The sequence below is a fragment of the Triturus cristatus genome, chromosome 1_1, assembly GCF_964204655.1.
Source record: "Triturus cristatus chromosome 1_1, aTriCri1.1, whole genome shotgun sequence".
NCBI classification, from domain to species: Eukaryota; Metazoa; Chordata; class Amphibia; order Caudata; family Salamandridae; genus Triturus; species Triturus cristatus.
Window position 1 is genome coordinate 1,011,660,788 of NC_140579.1, and position 20,668 is coordinate 1,011,681,455.

Consider the following 20,668-nt stretch of genomic DNA (forward strand, 5'->3'; position numbering starts at 1 on the left):
GGTGGAATAAGTGAAGCTTGCTGGCGAGGCGCTTATCATCAGAGATATTGATACAGAGGAGATATTCACAGTATAGAGTGTTGGAGTCCGCTTGCTTGACTGAGATTGTGTTACGATAAATGCAAGCTAACCCTCCTCCAGGTGCCACGTTTCTGTCTAGTCGGATTAGGTCGTGACTAGGAGGAACCAATAGATCAAGGATGGGAGAGGAGGCTCTATTTAACCATGTTTCGGTGAGGACGATAATGTCTAAATCATTCTCTAGGATGAGGTTGAATATGTCAGGTGCATGTTTTCTAGCTGATCTGCAATTAATGAGTCCACACTTCATCTTGTTAATAGAATGGGTTAGGGTAGTCTGCTCTATGTTGATATTTGTGAGATTATCTCTATTTACGGATCTGTTGTTGTGGGTAGGTTCTCTGAAGAGGTGGGTTTGAATGGATTGGATAGTGCCTCATTGTGACATACTGTTATCTGTTGCTAAGGCATAAGATATGAGGAGGTCGTCTATGTCGTTGTCGCATAGTTCAACGTTTGCCCTCCTAGGCCAAGAGGGGGAAGGTAAGTTAGTCTGAATATTATTGTCAGGGTGTACGATCTTGGGGATGTATCTACTAATTTGTGACCTGATTTGGTTACTCTGACTAGTTTTCTCATGGTGTGAATTCTTGGGGAAGTACGGAGTTGGGAAGGTTAGTAGTATGTGTAGGTGTATGTTCTTTTATGGAGGGCGATCTGCAGGTAGGGTCTGTATGCGTGAACAGGTTCTCCGGTTGCATGGGGATATCCTCATTGGGGATCGGAGTGGTAAGTTGAAGGAGGTTTGTTGTGGGGTCCAAGTCGGTGTATGGACTGGTCGTTGTGTGTTGTGTTCGGATGGGTGGAATGAGTATTGAGGGTGTTAGTGTCCGATCAGATGTCGTGGTAGACAGTAGGTCCGGGTGATTTTTGTAATCTAAATTAGATGAGAGTGGGGACAAGACATGGGTGGAGTCCGGGTTGGTGGCTTCATTCATGGTCGATTGGGATAGCAATGATGAATCAGCAATGTAGCGATCGGTAGCTAAGAATAACCCTGTCCCTTCTGGGCCGGGGGATCCAGGTGTGGAAGCGACCGATGTGACTGGGGGGTAGGAATAAATGGGTGTGTCTGCAATGATGTAATTGGTAGCTGCGTGCAACCCAGTCCCTCCTGGGCCAGGGGACCCGAGTGTGGTTGTGACCGCAGTGGCTGGGAGGTAGGGCTCATTGGGGGTGTGAGGAGATGTCGGTTCGGAGGAATTTGTTATGGGATTTTGTCGTGAAGTTGGGGTGGCATCCAGATACTGAAGATGATAAGATGTGGGGAGTGTGCTATTCTTGCTGTTTACTGCTTTCTTGAGAGTAGGGAAGATCCTGTCTATGGAATCTAGATTAGCATCGGAGGCTTGTATAAGGATATTACCGTTGTTGTAGATGGTGATGGTGGCATTCGCAGGGCAAAAGACTGAAGCTGTTACCGACAATTTGAAGGCATGTTGGTTTTTTTTAACATTGGAGATTCGGAGCAAAGAGTAAAAGATGTTTTTCCACTGGGCAAGTTTCTTTGTGTGGAATATAAGGTTGTTGGATAATATGCCTTTGCTAATGCAGAAGTATGTCTGAAATAAGAGTCTACGGGTGGGTTACCATTAGCCTGTGCTTGAATGTCTTTGCTGCATTTTTGGAGAGATCGGGCAGGTAGAGAATGGTGAAGGCATGATGGCCTGAAGTTTCAAGGTTTTTATCCATTTTATTCTTTTCTTTCTCCTTCTTAGTTTCTATAGTTCCTACCTTGTTGTTTTTTTTTCTTTTTTCTTTTTTGGTGTCAGCCCCTTCAGTGTGCAGTATTAGAATTCAGTAATCGGTATTCAGTATCAGTTCAAGATGGCCGCTCTGTATCCTTCATCGACCTGTTCCTGCGATGTGGTCCTTTTTTGCTTTCCATCAAGTGTTTTCTTCCTAGACCTGTCCACTTTCGCTATCTTTTAAGTGGACCTCCAAGGTGTAGTCTTGTTTCTCTGTTTATAGCATCTTTGATGGGAGGTCCTTTCTTGGTTATCGGTGTGGTGCTTACCTTTTATTGAATCCAAATTAATAATCTATGAGAGGCATCCTCCTAGTTTTCAACCAAGCATGATCCGTGGTCTAGTCTGTCACTGTGAGGAGGATGAAGATCTGCTCCTATAAAACGAACAGTCAACAAATTGTAAAATGGCTACCAACCTTGCTGAGGAGCACTTCCAGCACTCCAAGACACAACAACTCATGTCAAGCATGTGTGCTGGCATTGCAGCAATGTAACAAAGACTCCGCTGATTAACTTAAAACACTGCTTACGTCTGTCATGTGCTTTCAAGCGTAACTGTAATTTAATTGATCTGTCTGTTTACAGCGCCACTGGCGTCATCAACATTCTCGGTGGGGCACCGCGGTCGGAGCGGCTCGGACGGAGGGACCAGCTGCAGCCACGAGTGAGAGGTGCGCTAAAATACAATCGGAGCCCAGACGCTCCTGTAAGGAGCACTCCCAGGACCAACAGAGGGCTACTGCACCAACTTCCTGCAATAGCAACTTGTGTTGGGAGAGGCTCAGTCACCCTCTGAGCACAGACGCAACGCTCTACCCCTGTTCCACGGGCAAAGGGCAGCACGGACCACGACGTCGAGAATTGCCAGGGAGCGGCGCGGTGCAGCGGCACTCACCACCAGGGTTGTCCAGCGATGGATTCCATGTGGTCGCTGCTCAGGATGCAGACTCCCCAGGTGTAGTGAATGAGCCACTTTTGTGGTCTGACACCCTATGATGACCCTCAACCACCACCATGTTAACTGATTTTAAGTGTGTTATGTTACCTTAGCCTTAATGTAGGATGGGTTTGCATATGCCTGCTTCTCTTCTGTCCTGTAATCTTGCTGTCTTTTAGTAGAATAGTCTTGCCAAGAATAGGAGGTGTGGGATGTCGAGGTGCAGTGTTGTGGGTGATGGTGCACACATGTGCTCAATGTTGGATACTGAGGGATTAAGTGTATAATGTTATTTGGGTTAGGTGAATTATGACTTTGCCCTATTGGCTTTGACGTGGTCTAATGTCATTCTAATTTCTGACTTTACCTTGCTTTATGGCAGTGTTGACTATTGCCTTTGACATGGTTTCATGTCATCCTTGCTTTTCTGATTCCATCTTGCTTTGGGCCTTTTTGTGCATGGCTTAACTAACTCCATTTTCATGACTGAAGCTATTTTCTGTGCCTGCACGAAGCAGCAGTAGGTGGGGAGGGCATGTTTTGCTCTTCTGTTTTTTCGCACTTTACTGACTAGAGAGAACTGGTTCTTAACAGAGGAATGTACATCGTCTGTCTCTGAGCCATAGCAAAGGCCTGATCAACCGATGCAGTGGCCTTGGAGCAGGGTGATACGGGCTCTCATGAGAACGAGGGGGCGAGGCTTGCTAGAAGCTTCGTTGTGTTTGAATTTGTATTAAAAAGGGGAGCCTACACTGGCCTGGTGGAAGTTCACACCGTGGAGCAGACATGTTGTCACGGAAGAGTGGGGGCGGTTGGTGTCACCTCTGAGCTTTCACTCGGTTCAAGCAATGGACTCCCCTTGAGCAAAGTGGGGTGAAATGATGAACCAGTAGCTTAGGTGTCTCTGCTACTAACTGTCTCTTGATTCTTTACTGATTCTTTCCTTTCCTTCTTATTTTCTGATTCTTATATCCATACATATATCTATTTCTACATATATGTTTGCCTTGATTGTGTTTCAATCATACTATTGATATGTTAGAGTTTGCTATGATAGGTGCATTTGGCTTACCGTGTGGTGCTATTTACTAATAAATACATCCCAGATATACCAATTCGTCTTTTCCTTGTAGCAGGAGGTGTGGACTCTTCTTGGCCAAGTATTCTGTTGTAGAATGATGGGTGAATTCCCTTCTAGCAGGTAATTGTGTTATAGGAAGTTGTTCTACTCCTGGCAAGTGATGTGCAAAGTATGTTTCGCTCTAGAGAAGTGCTGTGTACATATTGTTTTCTTGCCTTGCCTTTGGGGGAGTGTTGAAAGTTTTCCCACCTTAGGAAGTGCTGTGTATATGTTATATTCCATAAGTTTGGAACTGATATTCTCTCTCTGGGAAAGTGATGGTACATACCTTGGTCCAGGGGAGATCTGAGTATTACATTTTGGCGTAGTCGGTTGCAGGATGTGAACGTTGATTTAAAAGGGGAAGAAATATGTTTTCTAGAAATTAAAAGCAGACTCTTAGATATAAATTGATTTATTTGAATGGGGGTAGCCCATATGATGTGATGGCTCGTGAAGTGAGCTAATTGTGCTGAGTTAGAATTGGTGTGTGTGTGTTTAAGTGTGTTTTGTAAAAAGTGCTTATAAATAGCTTGCTACGTTAGGCAGAAAGGGCTGGATCCCTTTCAAGTGTTTGTTAAGGAATGCATATAAAATGTTTTCAGTTGTATGAATGTAAAATATCAGAGCATAAGCCTGAAACGTGAGACTCATCCGAGATTACAGACTCCGGAGTTGCAATGAAGGGTGTTAATCAGCAGGAGATTAATGACATTTTAGACAGAGACAGCGGTGTTATTTTAAATGTGTTGGTTAATATGCATCAAAAATGTGAGCATTTGCAAAAAGAACGTAGTGAGTTGAAAACCGAGCTAGTTGATGCCCAGTTTGAGAATATATCTTTGAAGACCGAATTAAACGTGTCTGATAACCAGGATGATTTAGATGTGAAAAATGTAACAGAGAATCCAGTCAGACTACAAGCTACACAGACGGTTTTAATTAATTCTTCTGAGGAGGTTTTTCAGCCAGAAAGGAATGTGCAGGGAGGTAAACAGACCAGTGTTTTAGACTTAACGATCACCGGTTGCGGACATAAATTAGACATGACAGTGAGTGATACATTTTGCTTCAAAAGAGAAATGCAACAATATGATTTTGAATGTGAACAACAGCAGATTGGGTACAATAATTCTGATATGTGGTCACTTCAGAAATATGAAAATGTATTTTGTGAGTTGATTCAAGAGCAATGTGCCCTTTTTAGTTACAGGGAAGTGCAGGGTAAGAGGAGGTTACTTTTAAATTCAGATGCTGGACAAATGCTGTGCTTTTGCACACTAAAAGATACTGTACAGAACAGAATTGGAGAAACTGTGATTTGCCTATGGGAGGAAGCAATGGTTAATAAGTGACATGTACAGACAGAAAAACAGTTTGCACAGGATTTAATAGAAGGTCCAGAGGTGGAGTTTGAAACACAAGATTTCCCAGTGAAGATGCCCCATGTTACAAAGGAAATTCATTTGAAACAGTACAGAATGCCAGATGGGCGTGAAGGGATTAGTGAGATCATGCAGAGCTTGACAGATGCAGAGGTGGTGACCCTAATCACAAATGCTTGAAATGATTTTGTGTAGCCTGTGTGCAAATGTGATAATTCTTGGCGCATGACAGTTGATTATTGCGAATTGGACAAACATACACCTTCTTTGACTGATGCTGTCCCAGATATTGTTACAGAAGTAGCATGGGACTTGGTATGTGACTTTTGATATTGCCAATGCTTTTTTTTTTCTTTTTGATACCAATAGCAGGTTTTTTTTTCATGAGGTGGTAGATAAATTACAGTTAAGAATTTGCTTGAATTAGTTAGACAGAATGGTGGAGCATTTTCAGATTAAAGAATGTGAAGTCTTGCTGGAGGTCAGGAGAGGTTAAAGCTGTTTTTCCTCTCAGACATGTAAAGAGTTGTTCTGTAAGGGGGTGCATGTAGAAATCTGGCACACGGGAAGAAATGAAATACACTGTTGGTGCTTCATTTGAAAGCTTCTTTGAGATGGATGTTTGGGAGGCTTGCAGTGAGATCATCCAGCAACGCTGAGAAGAGTTCAGGCTTTCTGTGAAGACTGAGGAGGAATTCCTACGGGAGGGGTCATACCAGCTCCTCTCCCCAGTAGACAGAGACAGCTTCTTGGAGATAGATGTTTGGGAGGCTTGCAAAGGCGCAGATTTCCCCCCCCATGAGGAGAGTCGCAGAGCAGATAGAAGCAGACGAAAGTTGGCAGGAGTGCAGGGCACTTCGGCCTTGGAGGAGATAAGGTGAGAGCTAGAGGCCGCACAGAAGTCTCTGCTTGTTATGTTTGGCAAGGGGCCAGTTGGTGTCCACAGAGATTTTGTGAAGGGGGGCAGCACCTGTGAGGGGTGCAGTGAGAGAAGGAGACTGCCCCAGCCCTTCTTGCTGTGTAAAGAAAACGAGAGATTTTACCACGAATTCAGAGGCTAAAGCATTGGCACCATTCTTAGATAATTCCCCAGAGCTAGAGGAGAGCTATGTAGAAAGAAATGAAAATATTGTACTTTCAGAAATGCAAGATGGAAAAAGTGTGCTTTTGAAAAAATGTTTTTTGCAAGAGGAGTGATGCTTGTTTCTTTTTCAGATTCTCCCTTCCCCCATGTGAGTGGGACCCTCCCTCCCCCCCCCCCAAGCCTGGAGTGATCGTCAGACCAGACGATGGCGGCTGATGTCATGTGGCTGATGGAGGCTGATGTCCTGTGGCTAACCAGACTGGATGGGGTCCTCATTTGTCAAGGAAAACAGATCAAGATAGATGCCAGAGAGCTGTGTCCTACACAGATTAACTGCTTCTTTCCAAGCAAGGAGGGATCAGTAGAGTGTGCTGCAATTAGAATTATTTACTTCACGTGAGATTGACTTTACATGCATGAAGGCTGTGTGTCTTTCACACAGGGAACTGCTTGTGTAAAAGTGAAGAAGAGGGAACTACAGGATGTGCTTTGCCAGAACTGTGAACTGTTTTATCAACGTGAAGTTCAGATGGGATGGGAGAAGGCTGTGTGTTTTTTCACACAAAAGGACTGTTTGTGTTTTTAGGGATGGAGACCAATAGAGACGCTTTGCTGCAATTAGAGTAGATATTTTCTGAGTTAGAGACTGAAGAGAAAAAACATGTTGCTGTTGCTACAATATATGAGTTTGGCTACTTTTACAGTAGAAGTTACACTTTAACCATTAGAGGCATTAGGGGCATTCAAAAGCTTGATTCATTTATTTTGTGTATCCATTCAACATATATCCAGATATCTATGAGCTATTTCTAGATGCACCTGAGTTATTGCTTTTACATGTATTTACAGAATGCAGTCTTTATTTGCTCTAAAGTGCTTATCGTGTACTTTTGAAGAGTTTTTCAGTTTTGCAATGTAGTATTTTGATCATAGTTGCTTTTTAGTCATGATTTGTTTTGAAATATATATTTTTGTGTAGCCACTTCAACACATGAGTTGCTGTTTCAACATGTGCTTTTTAGTAGTTGTATCTTTCAATCTAGAAATGTAGTTTTAAATGGTTTTGCTTTCAATTAAGAGATGCAGTGCTTCATTCATAGTTGTGCCTTTAGTTAAGAGATTTTGTTTTTGACATATGTGAATGGTGATGATCGAGGGTCATGGGGTGCACTGTAGTGAATGAGCCACTTTTGTGGTCTGACACCCTATGATGACCCTCAACCACCACCATGTTTACTGATTTTAAGTGTGTTATGTTACCCTAGTCTTAATGTAGGATGGGTTTGCATGTGCCTGCTTCTCTTCTGTCCTGTAATCTTGCTGTCTTTTAGTAGAATAGTCTTGCCAAGAATAGGAGGTGTGGGATGTCGAGGTGCAGTGTTGTGGGTGATGGTGCACACATGTGCTCAATGTTGGATACTGAGGGATTAAGTGTATAATGTTATTTGGGTTAGGTGAATTATGACTTTGACCTATTGGCTTTGACGTGGTCTAATGTCATTCTGATTTCTGACTTTACCTTGCTTTATGGCAGTGTTGACTATTGCCTTTGACATGGTTTCATGTCATCCTTGCTTTTCTGATTCCATCTTGCTTTGGGCCTTTGTGTGCATGGCTTAACTAACTCCATTTTCATGCTGAAGCCATTTTCTGTGCCTGCACGAAGAAGAGGGCATGTTTTGCTCTTCTCCTGTTTTATCGCACTTTACTGACTAGAGAGAACTGGTTCTTACCAGAGGAATGTACATCGTCTGTCTCTGAGTCATAGCAAAGGCCTGATCAACCGATGCGGTGGCCTTGGAGCAGTCTGGTACAGGCTCTCATGAGAACGAGGGGGCGAGGCTTGCTAGAAGCTTCGTTGTGTTTGAATTTGTATTAAAAAGGGGAGCCTACACTGGCCTGGTGGAAGTTCACACCGTGGAGCAGACATGTTGTCACGGAAGAGTGGGGGCGGTTGGTGTCACCTCTGAGCTTTCACTCGGTTCAAGCAATGGACTCCCCTTGAGCAAAGTGGGGTGAAATGATGAACCAGTAGCTTAGGTGTCTCTGCTACTAACTGTCTCTTGATTCTTTACTGATTCTTTCCTTTCCTTCTTATTTTCTGATTCTTATATCCATACATATATCTATTTCTACATATATGTTTGCCTTGATTGTGTTTCAATCATACTATTGATATGTTAGAGTTTGCTATGATAGGTGCATTTGGCTTACCGTGTGGTGCTATTTACTAATAAATACATCCCAGATATACCAATTCGTCTTTTCCTTGTAGCAGGAGGTGTGGACTCTTCTTGGCCAAGTATTCTGTTGTAGAATGATGGGTGAATTCCCTTCTAGCAGGTAATTGTGTTATAGGAAGTTGTTCTACTCCTGGCAAGTGATGTGCAAAGTATGTTTCGCTCTAGAGAAGTGCTGTGTACATATTGTTTTCTTGCCTTGCCTTTGGGGGAGTGTTGAAAGTTTTCCCACCTTAGGAAGTGCTGTGTATATGTTATATTCCATAAGTTTGGAACTGATATTCTCTCTCTGGGAAAGTGATGGTACATACCTTGGTCCAGGGGAGATCTGAGTATTACATCCCAGAAGTACCAACAGTGGGTCACTATCAATGGACGACGGGCCTAAGCCCTCTGTGACACCGGAGCCAGTGTCACCGCTGTCCGCTGCCACCTGGTGGCCCCCGAACAGATCCTGCCAAATGTGCTATGCCCCGTCCGGACGGCCGACAACAGCGAGAGCATGTGCCAGATGGCACAGATTCCCTTCGAATGGGGAGGGGTGACGGGCATACTGAAGGTGACTGTCCGTGACGACACTCCGGTGGACTGCCTCCTGGGGAACGACCTCGAGAGTTCCCCCTGGGCTCAAGTGGAGCGGCGAGAGCATCTCCGAATGCTAGGACTACCCGAATGGGCCTGCGCCACCACCCGGTCCATGGCCGCCCAGGCCCCCCGTTCGTCCATGGTCGCTGACACCGTCGAGCCCGAGGGGCCCATGCCACCACCTGCCTCCAGCGAGGGAGAAGCGGACACCGATGCCAGATCCACGGTGCCCCCCCCGGACGAGATCGCCTCTCTCGGCACCCTCCCGGAACTTGCCCAATGGTGCCACGACGGGGGCCCCACCAGAGAACAGTTCTTGCAGGAACAAAAGACCTGCCCCTCCCTTGAAGGAGTCCGGCAACAAGCGGCCTCGCAGGCCAACGGTGACCAGACCGGAACCCACTGGGTCTATTGGGCTGAAGGACTACTGTACAGCGAGCAGAAGATTGCAGAACTAGGGGCCAGTCGAGTGCTGGTGGTCCCCCTCCGATTCCGGGAGTTCCTCCTTAACCTGGCACATGATGTGCCCCTCGCTGGGCACCTGGGGCAGGACAAAACCTACAGCCGCCTGGTGACCCACTTCTACTGGCCCCGGATGCGGAGGGACGTGGACAACCACTGCCGGTCCTGCCAGACCTGCCAAGCCAGCGGCAAGACGGGGGGACGGGTCAAAGCCCCTCTCCAGCCCTTCCCAGCAGTCAACACCCCGTTCGAACGGGTCGGAATAGACATCGTAGGGCCCCTGGACCCCCAGACCGCCCTGGGTCACCGCTTCATCCTGGTCCTCGTAGACCATGCAACCAGGTACCCTGAGGCCATCCCGCTTCGAACTGTGACAGCCCCCGTAGTGGGCCGGGCCTTAATGGGGATCTTCTCGAGAGTGGGGTTCCCCCGAGAAGTGGTGAGCGACCGAGGTACGAACTTCATCTCTAAATACATGCGGTCCCTGTGGCAGCAGTGCGGGGTCACGTACAAGTTCACCACCCCATACCACCCTCAGGGGAACGGACTGGTCGAGCGGTTCAACAGAACCTTAAAAGGCATGATCAAGGGCCTGGAAGAGCCCCTACGGCGGAGATGGGATGTCCTGCTGCCGTGCCTCCTGTTTGCCTATCGGGAGGTCCCGCAGAAGTCCCTGGGGTTCAGCCCTTTCGAATTGTTGTACGGGCATCCAGTCCGAGGACCCCTCAGCCTGGTCAAGGAGGGCTGGGAGACGAAGCCCCGAGATGCCCCTCCCGACGTCTACAGATACCTCCTGACCCTCCGCAACCAGACACAAAGGTTCCGAGCCCTGGCCGAAGCCAACCTCGAGGCCAGCCAAGAGGACATGAAAAGATGGTACGATCAAAACGCCTCTACCATCGAGTTTGAGCCGGGCCAGCAAGTCTGGGTCATGTCACCGGTTGACCCCTGCGCCCTCCAGGACAAGTGGACTGGGCCCTTCAAGGTGGTGGAAAAGAAGAGCCCTGTCACCTACCTGATCGACATGGAGTCTCCCCGGAACCCCCTCCGGGTTCTGCACGCTAACCGGCTCAAACCCCACTTTGCCCGGACCGAACTAAGCCTACTGCTAGCGACCGACGACGGGGGCGAAGGCGACTCCGAGCCCCTACCCGACCTCCTGCGGACCAGCGACCACGACGGGACCATCGAAGGCGTCCAACTCGCCCCCTCCCTGACCCCGGAACAGCACCACGACTGTCAGCAACTGTTGCAGCCCTTTGCGGCCCTCTTCTCCCTCACTCTGGGGGTGACTCCATGGTGTGTCCATGACGTCAACACTGGGGACAGTCCCCCCGTGCGACACAGAGCCTACAGAGTACCCGACCGGGTGCGGGCCTGCATCCAGGCTGAGGTGGCGAAGATGCTGGCCCTCGGGGTCATCGAGACCTCCGACAGCCCGTGGGCCAGTCCCGTCGTCCTGGTGCCAAAAGCCGCCGCACCAGGCACCCCCCCGGAGCTACGATTTTGTGTGGACTACCGGGTCCTGAACACCGTTACCAATACCGATGCCCATCCTCTTCCCCGGGCCGACGAGCTCATCGACCGCTTAGGGGCAGCCCGCTACCTGAGCACTTTTGACCTCACCGCCGGGTACTGGCAGATCCAGCTCACCTCCGGTGCCCAAGAAAGATCCGCTTTCTCCACCCCTGACGGGCACTACCACTTTCAGGTGATGCCCTTCGGCATGAAGAACGCCCCGGCCACCTTCCAGAGGCTAGTGAACAAGGTCCTGGCCAGGCTAGAGGCCTTCAGCGCGGCTTATTTAGATGACATTGCCGTATACAGCAGCCACTAGGCTGAGCACCTGGGGCACCTCAAAGCAGTCCTGACCGCCCTCCAAAGGGCCGGGCTCACGATCAAGGCCAGCAAATGCCAGATAGGCCAAGGATCGGTGACCTATCTGGGCCATCAAGTAGGGAGCGGTCAGGTGGCTCCCCTCCAACCGAAAGTTGATGCCATCCAGGCGTGGGAACCCCCCACCACCCAGACAGCTGTCCGGGCCTTCCTGGGCCTCACCGGGTACTACCGCCGATTCATCAGAGACTATGGGAGCATTGTCGGCCCCCTCACAGAGCTCACGTCAAAAAAGCAGCCCAAGAAGGTACACTGGACCACCCGCTGCCAGGCGGCCTTCGAGACTCTCAAAACGGCAATGTGCACTGCCCCCGTGCTACAGGCCCCTGACTACAGCAAGGAGTTCGTGGTGCAGACGGACGCCTCCGAATATGGAATTGGGGCGTCCTGTCCCAGGTAGATTCGGAGGGACTCGACAGACCCGTGGCCTTCATCAGCCGACGGCTGCTGCCCCGGGAGCAGCGGTGGAGCACCATCGAGCGGGAGGCCTTCGCTGTAGTGTGGGCCCTCAAAAAGCTCCGGCCCTATCTCCTCGGCACCCACTTCCGGGTCCAGACCGACCACCGGCCCTTGCGGTGGTTAATGCAAATGAGGGGCGAGAACCCCAAGCTGCTGCGATGGTCCATCTCACTGCAAGGGATGGACTTCTCTGTTGAACACCGGCAGTGACCACGCCAACGCCGACGGCCTGTCCCGCTTCTTCCGCCTCGACGAGGAGAACGCCCAAGGAAATGGGTGACTCTCCCTGCCTTCGGCTGGGGGGGACGCCTGTTGGACCCGGCCTCGTGGCGTGGTCTTAACCCTCTTGGATTGTGCTCGTCCCCCGCACCGGCCTCAGGCCGCCAGGGACCCCTCCTCCCTTCGAGGTCCCCCTTGGATTGTACCCGTTTGCCTACACCCGCCTCAGCGGCCCCCTTTTCCAGGCCGCCCAGGAACCCCTCATCTCTTCGGGGTTCCCCCCATGCTTGCTCCACGCAACAGCCCACGCGACCCGGCTCCCCCCGGCCTCGGCCCCAGCGAAGCCCCGACATCGAGGCACCAAGATCTGGCCAGGGGGCACCGCATGGCCACTTCACCTCTCCCGGAGGAGGAGAGTTTTGATGGGACCCCCACCGTCCCTCCACACCTAGGTGCGATCGTCCTCCGGCCTCTCCGGGCCTGGCGCCTCTCCCGCTGGGCGTCTGGCCTCTCCCAGCCCGGCCTCTCCGCCCCCCCCAGGCGCAAGGGTCCGGACATCAAAGGGCTCCAGACCTATATCTGGGGCAACCCCGCAATGGAACAGCAGTTGTATCCCGGAGTCAAGAGCCCTGCTGATGGAATCGCGGCTGACCCTACGGAGAAGAACTCTTGCTTGACCCTATACCACGAGCCCAGCTGACTGCGTCGCGGCTCCACCTTATTGAGACAAGGAACCTCACGGAACATCGGGGCCCTGCTGATGCTGTCGCGGCCCAACCTCGCTGAAGCCTCCCCCAGAGCCCTGCTGACATCGTCGCGGCTCGAGCTGAACTGAACCACCTTAAGAGCCCTGCTGACCTAGTCGCGGCTCAAGCTCCACGAACTGATCACCAGAGCCCTGCTGATGCCGTCGCGGCTCGACCACTCCGGGACACGGAGTCCCTCCAGCTTGAGGAACAAGAACTGGGCCTGAGGTACCCTCGTACCCAGCTGCTACCAAAGACTGTCCCGCTACCCCGTCCCTACCAAAGACTTTGAGACTCTTGCGGATCCCTCGATCCCCCCTTGTATATATCGATAACCGTAACTTCTTAAATGCTGATAAAGAATTGCTCATCGTGATAAACATCCTCGAGTCCTGTGTGGTGGTGTTACTGTGCTGGTACGGTATAGGAGAAGGACCTCTCCTAGGAGGCTTCTCAGCAGCGCTCGGCTACTTCGTACAGTGTGGGGGCCCCCCTGGGTGGTCTCTCCGACTCCCCCGGGGTTCGCCTTCCAACAGCCCGCAGTAGGGTTTGAATTTGATCACTAGATTTTGGTCTGTTGTACCTTGTGTGTAGAGCAATGATATGTCACGCAGTCTCAATGACTCGCTTCAGCAGGACGCACGGTGGAAGGTATTAAAAAGGAACCTTTGATATGTTCCTGGTCCATGTGGAGCCACAAGGAAGGTCTACTGAAAGGGTGATATTAAAACTGTTTTGTGTTGGTTACAGATACGTTTTGCCAAGTGTCTAATTCACAGAGAACATGTAGAGCATTGGCTACATAGCAACATTTTTGGGAAATCCTTGGTTAGGTTCTTTAGAAAACTCTTCCAAGCCACAAAGGTTTACATTTTCTTCACATATTCATATAAAATTGTGACTTTTGTCACATGTGGTGTAACAAAAATAAATTTGTAGAAAAAAGTTCTCTATACATTTTTCATAATGCATAGAAAAACAGTGAAAGATTAGCAAAAACAACGTCTGCATACATTTTCCAGCTTTGATGGGCTTGAATAGAGTGAAAATTATCTTGCAAGTACAGCTTGGGAGATTTTGGATCAGTCTCTTCTCTGCTCACAGTTGGAGGTTGTCCATGTTTCCCCTGGGCACATGATCATATTATTTTCAGGAACCTTGCGTTCTTTCCGCGCAGGTCCGGTCCGCCTTTGAACTCTCTGTTGGCTGTTTTTCCTCTGGGAAGATTGGACTCCATGGCAGCCATAAAAGACCGCATCAGTCCATAGCATTGGGAGTAACTCGGCCACACTCCTTTGTGGCTGTGCCATTATAACTGACTACCAAGCAAGTTGTTAAGCTTAAGGGTCTGATGCCTTTGGGAGCTTGTGGGAGTCCAAGAATGTGTGGAAATCTTCTAAATGAATGATCATATCTGTTTTGGGGGCCATGATTTTGGGCAATCTTGGCCTGGGAATGTCTGGATTTGTGGTAAGTTTTACTGTGCATTTCTGGTGTACATGAGTTCCAAGGGTATATGGGTCTGATGTGTAGTCAAAGTTTAGTCAAATCAAACATGAGTTTTTGTACAGCAGACATGCTGAACTTACATATTTGAAAGTGCTCTCATATGTGATAATGAAGAAAGAGGAGACTGTGAAAGGATCACACAATTTGATACCAGTTTATGGGTTAAGCACATTGAAGTTAGGTCAAGTAGATTATTCAGGTCACTGGATCTGCTGGTCTGGTAACATTTTATGATTTTTTGAGGCTGTGTCGTTCTGTTCCTTGAATATGAAGGATAAACAGGAACTTTGTATGAAGAAAGATGGTACTTTAGCTCTAGTCAAGGTAACATTTTAAGTTTTAGGCCAACTAAATATAGTTGGCTTGCAGTATTAAGTCAAGTGCTGTTGGGAAGCGATGAATTAGTTGACCATAAATGATGTTAAAGTTGACAGGAGACAAGTAAGTAACCCCCAAAGAACTGTGTGGAAGAGTCTCCGATCTAGCCTATGAAGCGTACCTAGGCACTTACTGGGAAAAATAGTTTTCTTCTTGTTTTTACTGTTTAACCCTAAATGAAATTATGGGTAATTCCCTTGCCCACAGCTCACACTCTGCAGTAATATTGCTGCAGTGACCCAGCTGGGGAGAGGGGGGAGGAGTTGGCCTAACGGCTAGGGCGGTCAACCTCGAATCTGGGGAACTGGGTTCGAGTCTCGGCAATGACACTGAACATCATGTGATTCTGGGCAAATCACTTAATCTCCCCGTGCCTAACGAAAAAAAATGTGTCCTAATGTAACGCAACTGGTGCTATGCAAAGCGCTCTGATACCTGATTCAGGTCAAGTTTGCGCTATCTAAAACTCCGTAAAATAACAAATAAAAATTTAAAAATATATGTTTTGCATCTTTTTTCCTGTCAACCACACTACCTCACCTATCACGGAATCATGTCTGTAGACCTGGCTTAACGTGAGCAAGGTATTGAAAAAGAACATGGTTCCCTAGACTAATTCAGTGTTTGCAGAGTGTAGTCAGCAGTCACATATCAGAGTAGATAATCAGAGGTGCAATGTCTGCTTAGGATATAATGCTTATCGTTATTATACTCGCTGCAGGCAATCTAGAACAAACACATACTACCTAATTTTGAATTTATGTTAATTGGTACAGTACCTGCTTAGTGAGATGTAAAGGGGTCTGGCCTGCTGTGCCAGGCTAAGTTTCATCATGTTTACAGCACACTACCAATTGTCAGGCTATTGGTTGTTGGTATGCTGTTAAATCTTGGACTAATAAATCTATGCAGTTTACCTTTTTTGAGGCTAATAATTACCTCCACAATACTTTGTGTTCACTAAATATACCAAAGGCACAAAACATGCTGTGTGCCTAAGATCACACTGTCTGCTTTTGGGTTGAGGGTGTTTTAGGGTGGGAGGGGGGTGAGCAGCTGTGAGCAGCTCCTTTGTGAATATTTGAAGTGCAAGGTCTTGAGGTCCTTTTTGAACTAGTGTAGTATTTTGCTTTGGTGGAGTTGGAGTTAATTTCAATTCTTGTCTGCGAGGTAGGAGAAGGATCTTCCCCTTGCTCTTGTCCTGTAGAAACGAGGGACTATGGCTACTTCGAGGTCAGTTGAGTGTATGTTTTTTTGGGAGGGGTTGATGGAGGTTTGGTCATTCAGCTATTGTGGTCCGTTGTCACAGAGGGCTTTGTAGGCATGTGTGATCACCTTGAAGGTTATTCTTCTTTCTATGGGGAGCCAGTGGATGTCGTGGAGGTGTTGGGTAATGTGGTTATGTCGTCAAATGTCGATGATGAGTCTAGCTGTGGCGTTTTAGACAGGTTGGAGTTTGCGGAGGAGTTTTCTCTTTATTACCGGCTTAGAGAGTGTTGCTGTAGTCCATTCTGCTTGTGATGAGTGCACGGGTGATGTTTTTTCAGGAGTCAGTGGTATCCTCTTGAATGTTTTGCAAAGTATGCCGAGGTGTTTGAAGGAATCACTGACATAATATCGAAATTCAAAAAATCAATGTACAAATATGTCGACGCAAATATATCGATATCTAAAATATCGATGTTGTATTCTTATTTATAAAAATACAGTAATATCGATACTACATTATTGTAATGCAAATATATTGACAACACAAAAATCGCACACATAAATATCATAATACTAAATATCGACGGTTAATAAATAAATATAGAACATGTCCAAAATATCGAAAACCAAAATATAGACATCAATATTATCATTATTAACAAAATATCGACAACTCTATATACATTAAAACTACTACTTTCAACACTATAAATATAATAAATAACATAAATACACATATCACATAAAAGTTATATAAAAAAATAGATATCAAAATAAATACAACATAAATTAACCCCTTGGCTGCGGCAGGAATTCCGCCGCAGCGCTGGGGGGGGTTTGGGGGCACTACGGTGGCGCCGTGCTCATGACGGAATCACTCCATCATGAGTCACGGTTGAGCTGTGCTCATGACGGAGTGGTTCCGTCTTGACTCCGCCCACGGCGCTAGTCGCCCGCACAGGCGGGGAATTAGCGCCGCGTGGGCGGAGCGGCCGCCAACGGCCGCAGCATGATGGAACCACTCCGTCATGAGCACACGGCACCCGTGGCTCATGACGGAGTGGTTCCGTCATGAGCAGGGAAGGGGTTAATAATAACATAACAACTACACAAATAAGAATATTTACAAACCAATATTATCAACATATTCAAGATTTTAAACATATATTATACATCTCATTTAAATAATCAATTCAACATCTCCTTCCTCACCAAAAAAAAAAGAATATTTTCTCTCTATTTGCATTTTCCATACAACTAAAACAATTACCAAACAAAAAAAAATTCAAATGAACCAATAGAAACATCGAAAAACGAAATAGACCAATGATTTTCAACAACCAATTAAATACACACTATATACACAACAAAACTGAATTCTTTTACACCGTCAACAAAAAAAATTCAGCAAGGAGAAACTCTGATGGATTGTCAACACTCTCAAGGACGCCTCTAATGTAAAGCCTACTACAAATAAGAAAAAGTAAGTAAATTAGCATTTCTAAATAAACTGTTAAGTTAAAATGTAATCCAGATTTCAATTACTAACTAAAAATACTAACTTATATATTTTATCTCTTTATATTTCTACAACAGATATAACTCCAAAAACGTGAACAAAATTTTCAACTTGCATAAACAGCTAACTAAAAAAGTAAGTATTCTTCAAAAATAATTTGTTTAATCTCACTAAAAGATAACTGAACACCTAAAATGCCCTAACCATCATAACAACTCCATTTAGACTTTTACCTTTTTTTAAAAACGTTTATAAAATGAAACTAAAACATTAATAAAACTATACTGTGTCCTAAAAATCAACACCACCCCATATAAATTATAAACATATAATAAAATATGCTTTACTTTCTTTTCACAGAGCACTTAAAAAAGAACAGCATTCATTGAACAAGAAAACATCTCCATTCAACTTCAACTAAATAACAGTTGGTAAGTATATAATAAAACTGCATTTGTTATTATTCATACAAAATGTATAATATTCTTTTACATATACTTTTATGTACATTTTTTATAGATTTTGCCACCTCACAATGACTGAAGATGCCAAATTTATAACATCTCAGAAAGGGAAATTTTTATTGTGTTATATGGGGTACGTCTACACCCAAGAGAAGCAAACCGGCCTTAAAGTGAACTGGAAATGTTCAAAATATTACTCAAACAAATGTTTTGGGCGTGCTACCACCAGGGAAACCAGTGTATTACATACAAGTGAGCATAACCATCCGCCAAATATCTCTGAAATTGAAGTGAGATCAACTCTTGAAAACATTAAAGAATTAAGTAGCACCTCAGAACTTCCTACAAGTGTTATACTTAAAGAACTATTACCTAAAGTACCTAGAGAAGCAAGGTACTTCTCTAGGTACCAACAATAGTTTCTATTAAAAGAACAATAGCTAGAACAAAAAAATCTACAAGACCAGCAATACCTACTCCTAAAACTTTTCAGGATGTTATAATTCCCCCAGAACTTAGTATAAAACTTAATGATGAACGTTTTATCTTCTTTGATAACCAAAACAAAGATAAAAGGATTATTATGTTTGCTACAGCAAACAATATAAATAAACTTCAACAAAGCCAAACATGGATGATGGATGGCACCTTTAGCATAGGCCCTAAACCATTCTATCAACTGTACAGTATTCATGGGCAACAACATAACAATTGCATTCCATTATATATGCTTTGTTACCACACAAACAGACTACAACATATACTGAAATGTTAGCTAAAATAAAGCAAGAAACAAATGACTTCTTCCCTCAAAGAATAGTGATATACTTTGAACAAGCCATGATAAACTCTATCCTCAAATATACCCCCACACATCTATACAAGGATGTTACTTCCACTTCAACCAATGTTTGTGGAGACATTTACAGAAATCTACATTTGGGGGGTGATTCCGATTTCGGCCGGAAAACATTCTACCCGACACGGACCCTTCAATATTTCCGACGAACCGTACACACGCCTTCCGAATAGCTGAGTACGATGTGATGCTTGAAATATATGACCGACTCGTCCGGCACTTATATTATACGTCCGATTCAGCATGAAAAGAGACTGACGCGATAGACTCGTATGCGACCGACTCCATTTTGCCAAGCATCAACATGACACGGCTGAGTCGGACGCGAACGATGCCACATAGTCCAGCATTTTAACAACCCAATCGACACGTACGCGAACGATTACACACAGTCAAGCACATATACGATGCAACAGAAATCGTCTCGTGCCCGTTGGATGTGTTCTGGTGCGATTCGGAGCAAAAATACGCCTCGTCCGAATGCTTTGAGCAGCTGGAAGAATAGCCCTGTACGACGTGTTCAAAATACGCATTGTACTTGGGTGTCCGTAAACTGCTTGTGCGATTCCTCCGTACGACTTGATTTCTGTGTTTCCTAAGCCTGTTCTCTACTAACATAGTGCATGAATCAGAGCGGACGATTCGGTCGGATATTTGCCTGTTATACGCATTGTACTTGCTGTTTCGTAGGAAAAACCTCCGGATACGAGTCGGTCGGAAGGTAAGCCTACGAATAGCATTGGGAAGGCATTTTTAGCGACATCGGAATCGACCCCTTAGTGTGGGATATGCAACAAATATTACCTTTGCATACCAAATTAAACACCTAATAGCCCTGGCCTATGTGCCAGTCACAGATGTGGCTGAGCACTATAACATTTTACTAGAAAGTCCATTTTACCTCCAAAATGAACAAAAATTAGCTCCCCTTCTAGATTATTTTGAGGATACATGGGTGGGGAGATTACACAGATCAGGCCATAGACGTCAACCTAAATTCCAAATTCCTTGGTGGAATGTGTACGTAACTACACTTAACCAAGAAGCCAAAACAAACAACGCAGTTGAGGGTTGGCATAATGCCTTCATATCTTCTACAGGACGAAGCACTCCTACCCTACATAAACTCTTACTTACCATGCAAAAAGAACAATGCTATTAAGAATGGAACAATCTGTCATTCACTTAAAACCAAAACTATCTAGACAAACTGCTCAAATGTATCAGTATCTCCAACAACAAGTACAACTTTATCCTTCAACAAGAGGCCTAGAGTACTTAAAAATGATAGCAAAAACTCTAGTCTAAAGCATGAAACTATTTTAACTAACCAATTCCAACAAACAATAATTAGAATAAAAACCGTGCATTTTTTTTTAAAATAAACGAAATAATTATTTTGTTAATTTATTTTTTATTTTATAAAAATATATATATATATAGACAAAATATTACACAAAAAAACAACAAAACAACTACAGTATTAAAAATACCATAATTTCCCTCCCACAATAGAATATATTTAAAACTGCTTACCTTTTCCACTGCTGTAATACGAAATTCCACATCATTCAAAATAATCCTGTTAGTTCTAAATCCATATTGTTTAAAAATAGACCCCAACAAAATGCAAAAATACAACTGTGCCAAAAACACGAACCTCCAGGTAAAAATCAACTATCCAATAACCATAAAAAACCCAAAAAAGTCGAAAAAATGATAAAAATCTCTCCAGGAAACCCGAATAATAAAGGAAGTGTAAAATA